Source organism: Scyliorhinus torazame, chromosome 17, assembly GCF_047496885.1.
Source record: "Scyliorhinus torazame isolate Kashiwa2021f chromosome 17, sScyTor2.1, whole genome shotgun sequence".
NCBI lineage: Eukaryota > Metazoa > Chordata > Chondrichthyes > Carcharhiniformes > Scyliorhinidae > Scyliorhinus > Scyliorhinus torazame.
The window spans coordinates 122,724,749-122,736,490 of record NC_092723.1 but is presented as its reverse complement, the minus strand read 5'-3'; the positions used below and the strand labels follow the sequence as shown (position 1 = coordinate 122,736,490).

The window sequence follows — 11,742 nt, the reverse complement described above, 5'->3', positions numbered from 1 at the left end:
TGGTAAAATAGGATCGAGTCAGCACGGCTTTGTCAAAGGGAGGGCGTGTCCGACAAATCTGTCAAGAGTTCTTTGAGAGATAACAAGGAAGTTAGATAAAGGAGAACCAGTGGACATGATTTATTTAGATTTCCAGAAGGCCTTTGACAAGGTGCCGCTTAAGAGACTGTTAAATACGTTAAAAGCCCATGGTGTTAAGCCTAAGGTCCTGGCATGGATAGAGGATTGGCTGACTGGCAGAAGGCAGAGAGTGGGGATAAAGGGGTCTTTTTCAGGATGGCAGCCGGTGACAAGTGGTGTGCTGGGACCACAACATTTCACAATATACATAAATGATCTGGAAGCAGGAAAATGATCTGGAAGAAGGAACTGAAGGCACTGTTCCTAAGTTTGCATATATTACGAAGATCTGTAGAGGGACAGGTAGTATTGAGGAAGCAGAAGGATTTGGACAAGCTAGGAGAGTGGGCAGTGAATTGGCAAATAAAATACAATGTGGAAAAGTGTGAGGTTATGCACTTTGGAAGGAGGAATTTAGGCATAGACTATTTTCTACATGGGGAAATGCTTAGGAAATCAGAAGCACAAAGGGACTTGGGAGTCCTTGTTCACGATTCTTTAAGGTTATTGTGCAGGTTCAGTCGGCAATTAAAAAGGCAAATGCAATGTTAGCATTCATGTCAAGAGGGCTAGAATACAAGACCAGGGATGTACTTCTGAGGCTGTATAAGGCTCAGGTCAGACCCCATTTGGAGTATTGTGAGCAGTTTTGAACCCCGTATCTAAGGAAGGATGTGCTGGCCTTGGAAAGGGTTCAAAGGAGGTTCACAAGAATGAGCCCTGGAATGAAGAACTTGTCGTTAGAGGAACAGTTGAGGACTCTGGGTCTGTACTCGTTGGAGTTTAGAAGGATGAGGGGAGATCTTATTGAAACTTACAGGATACTGTGAGGCCTGGATAGAGAGGATGTTTCCACTTGTAGGAAAAACTAGAACCAGAGGACACCATCTCAAACTAAAGGGACCATCCTTTAAAACTATTCTTCTCTTTATCACAGAAGGCTGTGGAGGCCAAATCACTCGAGTGTCTTTAAGACAGAGTTAGATAGGTTCTTGATTAATAAGGGGATCAGGCGTTATGGGGAGAATGGAGGTGAAAAAATATCAGCCATGATTGAATGACAGAACAGACTCGATGGGCCGAGTGGCCTAATTCTGAACCTATGTCTTCTGGTCTTATAGTCTTTCTCGCTCTCTCGCTCTACCTTTAACACTGTCCTTAAAATCTATCTCTGTTACAGTGTCCCAATATCTCCCATGAAGCTCGGAGTCAGATTTTGTTTGGTAACGCTCCTGTGATGTACCATGGAGTGCTTTTCTATGCTAAATACGCCATATAAATGAAGGTTGTTGTCACCCAGAGACAGTCCCACATTGCTGAGTCCCAAAGTGGACAATGTAAATGTCTCCCTGAAGACTCCAATCAAAGCAGACAGCAAAAGCTTCTCACCTAAATAGTAGGGAGGGCAATGTTCCATTTTTACACAGCAGTATTTAAAGTCCAATGTTTCTCTCCATGTGGGTATCTGGTCTAATCCCATTCTGCACAGTTCCAAACAGTTTAAAGTTCCTCTTTTCCAAATAATTCACCATTCATTTGGAAGTTGATTTGTGGACTGAGTTCTGATTTGTGATGAGGAATTACACATTCTAACCAGCTTTCACATGAAGAAATCTTCCCAACTCTCCCACCAGTTCTCTTTTTCTGCTTGCATCCTCTCATTACCCATGCACCAACCAGTGGAAAGGCTGCATCACCATTTACTACATCACAAACCTAACTCTTTTGTCCGGTGTCCTCTTTTGTGGGCGGCACGGTAGCACAAGTGGATAGCACTGTGGCTTCACAGCCCCAGGGTCCCTGGTTCGATTCCCAGCTGGGTCACTGTCTGTGCAGGGTCTGCACGCTCTCCCCGTGTCTGCATTGGTTTCCTCCGGGTGCTCCGGTTTCCTCCCACAGTCCAAAGACGTGCAGGTGGATTGGTCATGATAAATTATCTTCAGTGGCCAAAAAGGTTAGGAGGGGTTATTGGGTTACAGGGATAGAGTGGAAGTGAGGGCTTAAGTGGGTCGGTGCAGACTCGATAGCCGAATGGCCTCCTTCTGCACTGTATGTTCTATGTTTTGAAGCAGATCCCTCTTTTCTCAGCTCCACCAGAAAAGCCTCAACTTCATGAGCACATCTTCGTAACTGTAACATTTTATCCAGGATAACATTCCAAGGCGTCGGCAATGCACCAGTGCCATTGGGCTGGATTCTCCCGCCCCGCCCACCGCAAGAACGTCACGGGCGAGCAGTGTACAATGGAGACCTCCACTGACCTTAGGCCGGATTCTCTGGTCACTGGGTGGACACGACCGGAGAATCCCACCCATTCTCTTTGCAGCCTTCCTGTAATGAGCTGCAGACAATACGCCAGCCTAACTGAGGTTTTCACAAGTTCATCATTACCTTCGTATTCTCACTTCCCATTTCAGAAGATACTGATTCAAGTCTCACTCCAAAAACGTGAGCGTGATCTCCCGAGCACAGTACTGACGGAGTACGAGACTGTTGGAGTTACTGGGGGTGATTATGTACCTGCGTCCACGGTCAGTGAGAACGGCGATGCGGGCACAGAATCTTGCCAGAATCGGGAAACCAGATTCTCACCGGCGAGATCTTGTTTCCCAACTTTCCAGACCTCTCGGCAGTGATGTAACGAGGATCATGCCCACAAAGGGCGAGAACCTAATTAATAGATTTACGTACATTTTAATCTCATTACCAAGCCCCGGCCCTGCGCCCACCCCCACCACGTGACCCCCTCCTCACTGAATATTCAAACCTCGCCGATCGGTTTATAACAGGTTTGAAAAAGTCAGGTTCAGTTGAGGGAATCTTCCTGGGGTGCAAAGGGAAGTATAGCCCCCTTGGGAGATAGAGACAGACATTCCCAGGCACTGTCTTGGCATTGCCTCCTGGCACAGGTTGCACTGCCAGGCTATCAGTGGCAACCTTGAAGTGCGGATTTGGTGAGGTTTGGGTGGTTTTATGTTGTGTGCTGACCGACCCGATCTGTGGGAGGTGGTCATGCTGGCACTAGCAGGCCTCGCCACAGTGCCTGCCCCCTGAATTTACTTTTCCAGAGCAGCTCAAAATCTGCACTAAAAACTCGGTTGTGCCGCTGGAGAGCCACACGATGGGTTTCTGTCAGAGCCGAACACTCTGAAACAAATGGGGAAAGTCCGCCCACTGTCTTTAAGATGCAATGGGACCGGTCTGCCCTCACAGGTGGATGTAACGGATCCTGAGAGGTCTTGACTGGGTGGATGTGGAGGGGATGTTTCCTCTTGTGGGAGAATCTAGCACTAGGGGGGGGTCACTGTTAAAAAATAAGAGGTCGCCCATTTAAACGGAGATGAGGTGAATTTGTTTCTCTCAGAGGGTCAGGAGTCTTTACACCTCTCTTCCCGAAAAAGGTGGTGGAAGCATTGTCTTTGAATAGTTTTAAGGCAGAGGTGGATAGATTCTTGGTAAGCAAGAGGGTGATAACTTATCAGGGATGGGAGTGCAGACGGGATGCAGGTTTGAGGTCACTATCAGATCAATGATAATCTGATTAAATGGCTGATCAGGCTTGAAGGGCTGCATGGCCTACCCCTTGTCTGTATAAAGCAGGGAAGTGTTCCCGAACATCCTAGCCAAAAGTTATCCTTCAATCAACATCACTAAAACAGATGATCTGGTCATTATCCCATTACTATTTGTGGGAGTTGTGAAAATTGGCTGCTGTGTTTCCCGTCATGATATTCATATAAACATATCATGGTGCAATCACACACACTGATGGATAGATCAACGGACCAATCAACGCACACGCAACATCACAACCAATCACCAGTGAGAGCACACGCACTACAAAACAGGGAACACCACAGTTCCTGCTCATTCCAGCAGGAGATAGCTCAGAGCACAGATCTCACAGCGTGCCACTCAGACATAGTCCATGTGCTGAGTGCCTCACTAAGATAGTGTTAGGGCTGGGTCCACAGGTTAACGGGGTAAGTACGAACCACAGCCATGAGTTAACAGATGTTATCAAGAGGAATAAAACAGAGTTGTACCATCTACAACCGTGTTGGTTCGTTTGTATAGCGGAACACCCAACACGACATTTCCTACATTCCAAGAATGACCACACTTCAAAAAGCACTTAATTGGCTGAAAAACACTTTGGGATGTCCTAAGGCTATGAAAAGTACTACATAAATAAAAAATGTATTATTTCCTTTCCCTGAACACAAAGCCAAGAATTCCATTAGCTTTTGCATGGTTCTATCTGCTGGTTATCACTCTTAATAATTTGCTGATTTATTATTTATTGAACAACACAGATGCGTTACGGTCAAAACAAGTGGCGTATTCTACATGAGCACTAAATTACTCATGTGTATAGCATGACCACAGCTGCTCCAATTTAATATACTAGATTAAGTCACATTGCATTCTTTCTATTGCAAGGTGTAGCTTTTGCCCACTCTCAACTTGTGCCTCTCTCAAAACTTTGTCAAGATGCTTCACAAGAATAGATTGGAGAACAAAGTATTGCAAGTGGAGTTCAAAGGGTGAACTTAAGGCCCAACCAAATAGGTATATCTTGGCAACATTGATGGCAGCGTGTTAGGGAAAGCAGTTGCAGTATTAATTGATACAGATTTATTGACGTAGAATGCATTACACACAAACTGATCATTGAACCCAGCCGGTCCATGTAAGTGGGCGGGATTTTCCGATGCCATGTCAGAATATCCGCGCCGTCATGAATGCCATTGTGTTTCACGATGGTGCAAATGGCCCGCCAGCAGCATCGATTCAGGCCCCGAAAAGGGGCCAGCAGCGGCACCGTGAAAAACGCGGTGGGCGTGGTGTCAGAGTGGCGACGTCAACGCGCGACGCCCAGATGACACGGCGACGCGTCACTTTATGTGCACGATCCGCGCATAGGCCCCGACACAGGAGAGATGGCCGCGCCCCGCCATGCCGCCCCCAAGTTCCGGGACAATGACCTGGAGACACGGCTGGATGCAGTGGAAGAGCGGAGGGAGATCCTGTGCCCAAGACGTGGCTACCGGCACCCGGCCAACACAGTCAGGTGCAACTGCCGTGAAGTGGGCATCGCCGTTAGCGCTGTGGGGCACACCCCACGTACTGGAGAGCAGTGCCGCAAGAAGCTCCACAACCTGACGAGGGCAGCCAGGGTAAGTACCCAGAGAGTTCCTCCTGGCCACACACGCCCCCTCCCTCCCCCCCCCCCCCGCCCCCCCCCCACCACGTGTCGTGCCCGTCCCCTGCTCACGCAGGAGGGGGGCACCCGACCCACAAGGGCACCACATCCCCCTTGCGAGTCGCCGTGGCGTGGTGCCCAGTGCCCCCCCCCCGCCATAATGTTGCCAACATCCGCGCGGCTTGCTGCTGACCGCCTAACTCTGATGCTTCCACCCCCCACCCTCCCACAGGATAACACAGCCCACAACCATCGTTAGCGTGCAAGAACCGTAGGGGGATCACCTGTTCTGTACTCCCTCACCGTCCATGAGCAGAGGGTTCTGGACCTCGCTGGGGGAGCCGCGATCTGGGAGGTAGGGTCATGCCAGATCGGAGACTCCCCTGCCTGGCGACACTCCCTCAGCCCCTCCACCGCCCCCTCCTCCCCCTCAGACTGCACCCCCTCACACTGCCCCCTCCACCCCCTAAACCCACTCCCCCTCCACCCCCTATACCCACTGCCACCTCCACCCCCTATCCCCACTGCCCCCTCCACCCCCTAAACCCCCCCCCCCACTGCCCCCTCCACCCCCTCACACTGCCCCCCCCCCCAAACCCCGCACGCCAGGGAGGGGAAGGAAGACGGATAGGAGGGCCCTCGTCCGAAGCCGGGCCACAGGAAACGGACGCACAGAGGACAGACACAAACGACAGTGACGAACAGTCAGGACATTGACGGCCATGAAACGGATGAAAAGAGGACGGAGAGCCAGGACGGAGAGCCAGGACAGAGATGGACAGAGGGCGGCCGAACAGATGTTGGACAGACTGGACAGTGCCCCTTCCCATGGGCTGGAGACAACGTCCATCGGTCCAAGGCTCGACCCAGGAGACCCCAGACCTGGGGTTCGATGAGACATGGACCTTGCGTCACTGCTGTCACCCACGCCCTCCACCACCGCAGATACCCTCACCCCGGTTGGGCACATTAATGATGAGGCTTCGGGGTCACTGACTGGTGCGCACCACACAGCCGAACCGGTACAGCAGGTGGAGGTAGGAGCAGCCGGGGGGCTGGACGGTCGGAGGGCAGCCCAGCCCCAGCACCCAGCTGCCGACCAGACGGTTCCCGGATTCCTGGACTTACCAGGCCTACCCACAGACCCGATGCGTTTGGAAACGCAGGGAGTGGACAACGGGATGATGGCCACTTTCCAGCATCTGCAGACGCAGTTGGAGGAGTCCATCCGCGTCCGGGAGCAGGGTGTGGTGCCGGTCACGGCTGCCACCCAGGCCGACACCGCATTGGTGGCGTCCGCGGTGGAGGCAATGGGGGCAACGGTTTCGGGCATGGGTCAGGTGGTGCAAGGCATGGGGCTTCATGTGCACGGGTCATCCATGGCCCAGGACAGGGCTGCCCTCTCACAAGCAGCCAAGTCCCAGAGCCAGCTGGATATTGCCGCCGCGTTCTGGGGTCTGGCCCAGTCTCATCAGGCCATCGATGAGAGCATTAGTGGCCTTGCCCACGTGCTGGAGGTGGGAGGTGGCGCAGTCCCAGATTGGGATGGCCCACTCCCCGAGCTCCATCGCTGCGAACGTTTAGACCCTAATCGATGCCATAGTGTGCCTCCAGGCCTGGCAGCGCCAGTTGTCAGTGGTGCCTCGTGGCTGGTTTCCGCTCGCACCACTGTCCCATAGGGAGGCCCAGGGGCCACCGGGCACCGCGAGGGAGGTGGTGGTACTGGGGCTCGTCCTGGTGACTCCTGCAAGGGAGGTCCCGGAACAACGCGGGTCCTCGGACTCCCCGCGTCCCATCCCTGGTGCATCTGGTGGGTAGCGGGCATAACAGGATGGCACCAAGCCATCCAGCACGCCCACGGAACAGCCTGGCCCATCCAAGCCGGGCTGCCCCAGGAAACGCGCGCCGACCAAGAACAAGTCGCAGGGCAGGAGTCTCAGCAGTACGCCTCCACTCCTGCTGTACCATCTGGGAAAACAGCAAGGCGTAGTGGTAGGGCCTGTAAGGCAAAGAGGTACGAAACGTAGTAAGTTGGCACGGGTGCAGGGCACAGCTGAGTTATAGGGGCTAGGGCACTTGTATGTGAATGTCACGATTAAAGTCACTGTTACACCAAACCTAGATGCCTCTGTGCTATGTCCGGTGCCTGAAGGGTCGTGAAGGGGACCGAGTGGCGCTGGGGTCGAAGGTCAGTACAACGGTGAGGCCGGGTGTGAACACCAATGCCAGCTACCCCACATGCCCATGTGATGGAGTGTCCGTGACAGGGACCACCCATGTGGAGGGTTTAGCTGTGGCCATGAGTCAGACATTGCCGAACGATCCGGAGCTCACTGCTCATCGCAGAGCGGGTTATCATTCAACATGGCACTGATCACACCCGCTGACACAAGCAATCGTGCCACAGGTGTAGGGTGCTGTGCATGTGTTGGTGCGGGAGCTGGGGTTTTCGGATGGTGCGGGAGGTGGGGGGTGCTGGGTGCTGCATTTGGGCGGAACGGTGGTGCAAGTGCCCGTGCTCAGCGAGGTCCTCCCCCCTAGTTGGTGAAATGTGCGGTGATCAACGCCTTGTGTGCTCGCTCGCCAAGCCGGTGACGTTGTGCAGCATCCTGGCCATATCCAGCCCCCATGTCACATCTGTGCCCCCCCTCCCCATCTTGAGATGCGTCACCCTCATCGGGCTCCCCCTGTGCCTCCTCCTGCTCCTCCTCCAAGGCATCGCCCTTCTGCTGGGCTATGTTGTGCAGGACACAGCAGACAACAGCGATGCGGCTGACCCTCTATGAATGGTACTGGAGGGCCCCTCCAGAGTGGTCCAGGAATCTTCAAGAGGCCAAAGCACCTCTCGACCACACCCCTGGTTGCTGCATGGTCCTCATTGTAGTGGGTCTCCGCGTTTGTCTGCGGCCTCCGTATTGGCGCGTCAGCCAATATTGCGTCACCTCTGGAGGCGGGGGGGGGGCCTGGGCGCACCCAAGGTCAAGGCGTGCGGCCGTGCAGGTTGGCAGCGCCAGTGGCCTTTGCCCATCAGCATGACCACAGCTTGCGGGCGTGGCTTCACCACCGCCCTGCCATGGCAGGCCGGCTGGCATGTCGCTCCTGCGGAAAACCCTCCCCGGGAACATGGAGGCCCCTGCCCCGAACCCGTCCCCCCTACCCCCGAGCATGGCTGCACCCTCACCCCACCCCTCCTCCACCACGCCCGGAACATGGACACCCCCTGCCCCGAACCCCCCCCACCGCCCCGAACCCCCCCCACCGCCCCCCCCAAACCCCCCCCCCCCAAACCCGCCCCCCAAACCCCCCCGTGCCCACCCCCCCAAACCCGCCCCCCCAAACCTCGCCCCCCCCCAAAACCCCCCCGCCCCCCAAACCGCCCCCCCAAACCCCGCCCCCCCACGCCCCCCAAACCGCCCCCCACCAAACCGCCCCCCCAAACCCCCCCGCCCCCCCAAACCGCCCCCCCAAACCCCCCCCAAACCCCCCCCCGCCCCCCCCAAACCCCCCCAAACCCCCCCGCCCCCCCAAACCACCCCCCCCCCCCCCCCGCCCCCCCAAAACCCCACAGTGAATCCCGCCCAGTGTCTGTACACCACATCAGCCTCATCCCAGACTACTTTATCTGTCCATAATCTACATAGTCTTCTATTCCTTATCCCTCATCTAACTTCTCTTTAAATACATCCATGTAAAGGGCAGCACATTGGCACAGTGGTTAGCACTGTTACATCACGGCACCGAGGACCCAGGTTCGATCCCGGTCCACCGTCCGTGTGGAGTTTACACATTCACCCAGTGTCTGCATGGGTCTCACCCCCACAACCCAAAGATGGGCAGGGTAGGTGATTGGCCACGCTAAATTGGCCCTTTATTGGGAACAAATGGATGGGTACTTCAAATTTAAATAAAGAAAATAAAAATACGTCGATGTGCTTAGTATCAACTACTTCCCATTGTAACAAATTTGTTGCGAACGCGAAGTTTATCAAGGTGTTAAGATTTGGGACGGTCTCTTTAATTTCAATAAAATGGAGGAATGAAGGGGGTCATGTGACCTACTCTGAATCTTGCCTGACGGCAAGACTGGGTAGCTGAATTGTTAAAGCTAAAAAGGGCCATGGTTATTTTTTCGGGATGAACGTGCAAGATTTGCTTTTTAAAATATTTTTATTCTCCTCCTTTTTCACATTTTCTCCCAAATTTGCACCCACCCAACAATAAACAATAAATAGTAACGAATGCAATATCAATCCCCATATCAACAACAGCAATCCCATCCTCCCACCAAACCCCCAAACAACTGCCCGCATGTTAACACAAACAAATAACAAAAGGATTCAGGAATCACCCAGAGTCACCATTAGACATACAGTCCCCCTCCCTCCAACCCTCCCAAACCACCCCCCCACCCCACTAATGTTCGATGTTATCCAATTCTTGAACGTGCATAATAAATAACACCCATGAATTGTAGAACCCCTCCGAGCTTCCCCTCAGTTCAAACTTAACCTTCTCAAGAGTAAAGAATTCCAACAGGTCCCCCGCCACACCAGATAATTGGGTGGAGAGGCTGCTCTCCATCCCAACAGGATCCTCCTTCGGGCGATCAATGAGGCGAAGGCTACAACATCTGCCTCCGCACCAGTTTCCAACCCGGCTGGTCCAACACCCGAATATAGTTTCCCGAGGGCCTGGGTCCAGTTTCACGTGCACCACTTTAGAGATTACCCGAAAAACCTCCTTCCAATAATCCTCCAGCTTTGGACAGGACCAAAACATAATGAACGTGATTTGCAGGGCCCCCCCCGCAAAGTTCACACACATCTTCTACCCCCTCAAAGAGCTGGCTCATCCTCGCCCTTGGGAGGTGTGCTCTATATACCACCTGCAAGCTGTATCAGCCCTAACCTCGCACACGAGGTGGAGGGCATTCACTCTCCGGAGCATCTCACACCAGAACCCCTCCTCAACACCCTCTCCCAACAACTCTTCCTCCCACTTTTTCTCCTCTTCCAAAATAACCCCGTAAAATGCCGACACTATCCCCTTCTCCAGGCCCCGTGTTGTCAGCACCTCCTCCAGCAATGTGGAAGCCGGCTCTACTGGGAAGCCCTGTATCTCCTTTCTGGCAAGTCTCGAACCTGCATGTATCTAAACATTCCCCCAGCTCCTTCAATCCTGCAAACTGACCCTAAGAAACAAATCTTTTAGTGTCTTAATCCCCTTCTCCTCCCATTTCCAAAAATTTCCATCCCACTTCCCGGACTCAAATCTGTGGTTCCCCTGAATCGGCATTTCCCTTGACCCTGCCCCCAACCCGAAGTGTTGGCGAAACTGCCTCCAAATTCTCAATGAAGCTATTATTACCGGACTCCCGGAGTATTTCCCCGGGGCCATCAGGAGTGGCGCTGTTGCTCAAGTCTTCAATCCCGACCCCAACACAATCGCTCCTCCATTCTGACCCACTGGGAATCAACCCCTCTGACCCAGCTCCGTACCATCTCCACATTCGCCGCCCAGTAATAATACATCAGGTTCGGAAGACCCAAACCCCCTGCCTGCCTTCCTCCCTGTAGCAGCACCTTTCTAACTCTGGCCACCTTCCCTCCCCATAATGAGCAAGGTAATCATTCTTCAATCTCTTTAAAAATGCCTTTGCAGAAAAATCGGCAGGGCATTGGAAAATAAACAGGAATCGCGGCAGCACATTCATTTTAATCGCCTGTACCCGACCCGCCATTGACAGAGGGAGACCATCCCACCTTGCCAGATCAGCTTTCACTCTCCCCACCAAACTAGAAATGTTGTACCGACTGAGCCCACCCCACTCCCAAGCAACCTGCACCCCAGGTATCTAAAGTGAGTTCCTGCCCTACGGAATGGCAGCCTCCGCACCCCTGCGCATGGAGTATAAGAATTGGCAAGTCATGTTGCAGCTGTATAGAACCTTAGTTAGGCCACACTTGGAGTATAGTGTTCAATTCTGGTTGCCACACTACCAGAGGATGTGGAGGCTTTAGAGAGGGTGCAGAAGAGATTTACCAGAATGTTTCCTGCGTATGGAGGCATTAGATATGAGGAGCGGTTGAATAAACTCGGTTTGTTCTCACTGGAACGACGGAGGTTGAGGGGCGACCTGATAGAGGTCTACAAAATTATGAGGGGCATAAACAGAGTGGATAGTCAGAGGCTTTTTCCCAGGGTAGAGGGGTCAATTACTAGGGAGCATAGGTTTAAGGTGCGAGGAGCAATGTTTAGAGGCGATGTACGAGGCAAGTTATTTTTATTTATTTATTTATTTTATTTATTTATTTATTTATTTTTACACAGAGGGTAGTGGAACTCGCTGCCGGAGGAGGTGGTGGGAAGCAGGGACGATAGTGACGTTTAAGGGGCATCTTGACAAATACATGAAT

General features: G+C 53.0%; 1 long non-coding RNA gene across 1 annotated transcript in view; it reads left to right on the top strand.

Moving 5' to 3' along the window:
- The first annotated feature begins 5,034 nt into the window (after positions 1 to 5,034).
- LOC140394120 (uncharacterized) overlaps positions 5,035 to 11,742 on the top strand; it is a 56,248-nt gene continuing 49,540 nt past the window's right edge. Inside the window, exon 1 of the long non-coding RNA XR_011935819.1 lies at positions 5,035 to 5,300. This is a non-coding gene — a long non-coding RNA (uncharacterized lncRNA). The remainder of the gene's footprint in view (positions 5,301 to 11,742) is intronic.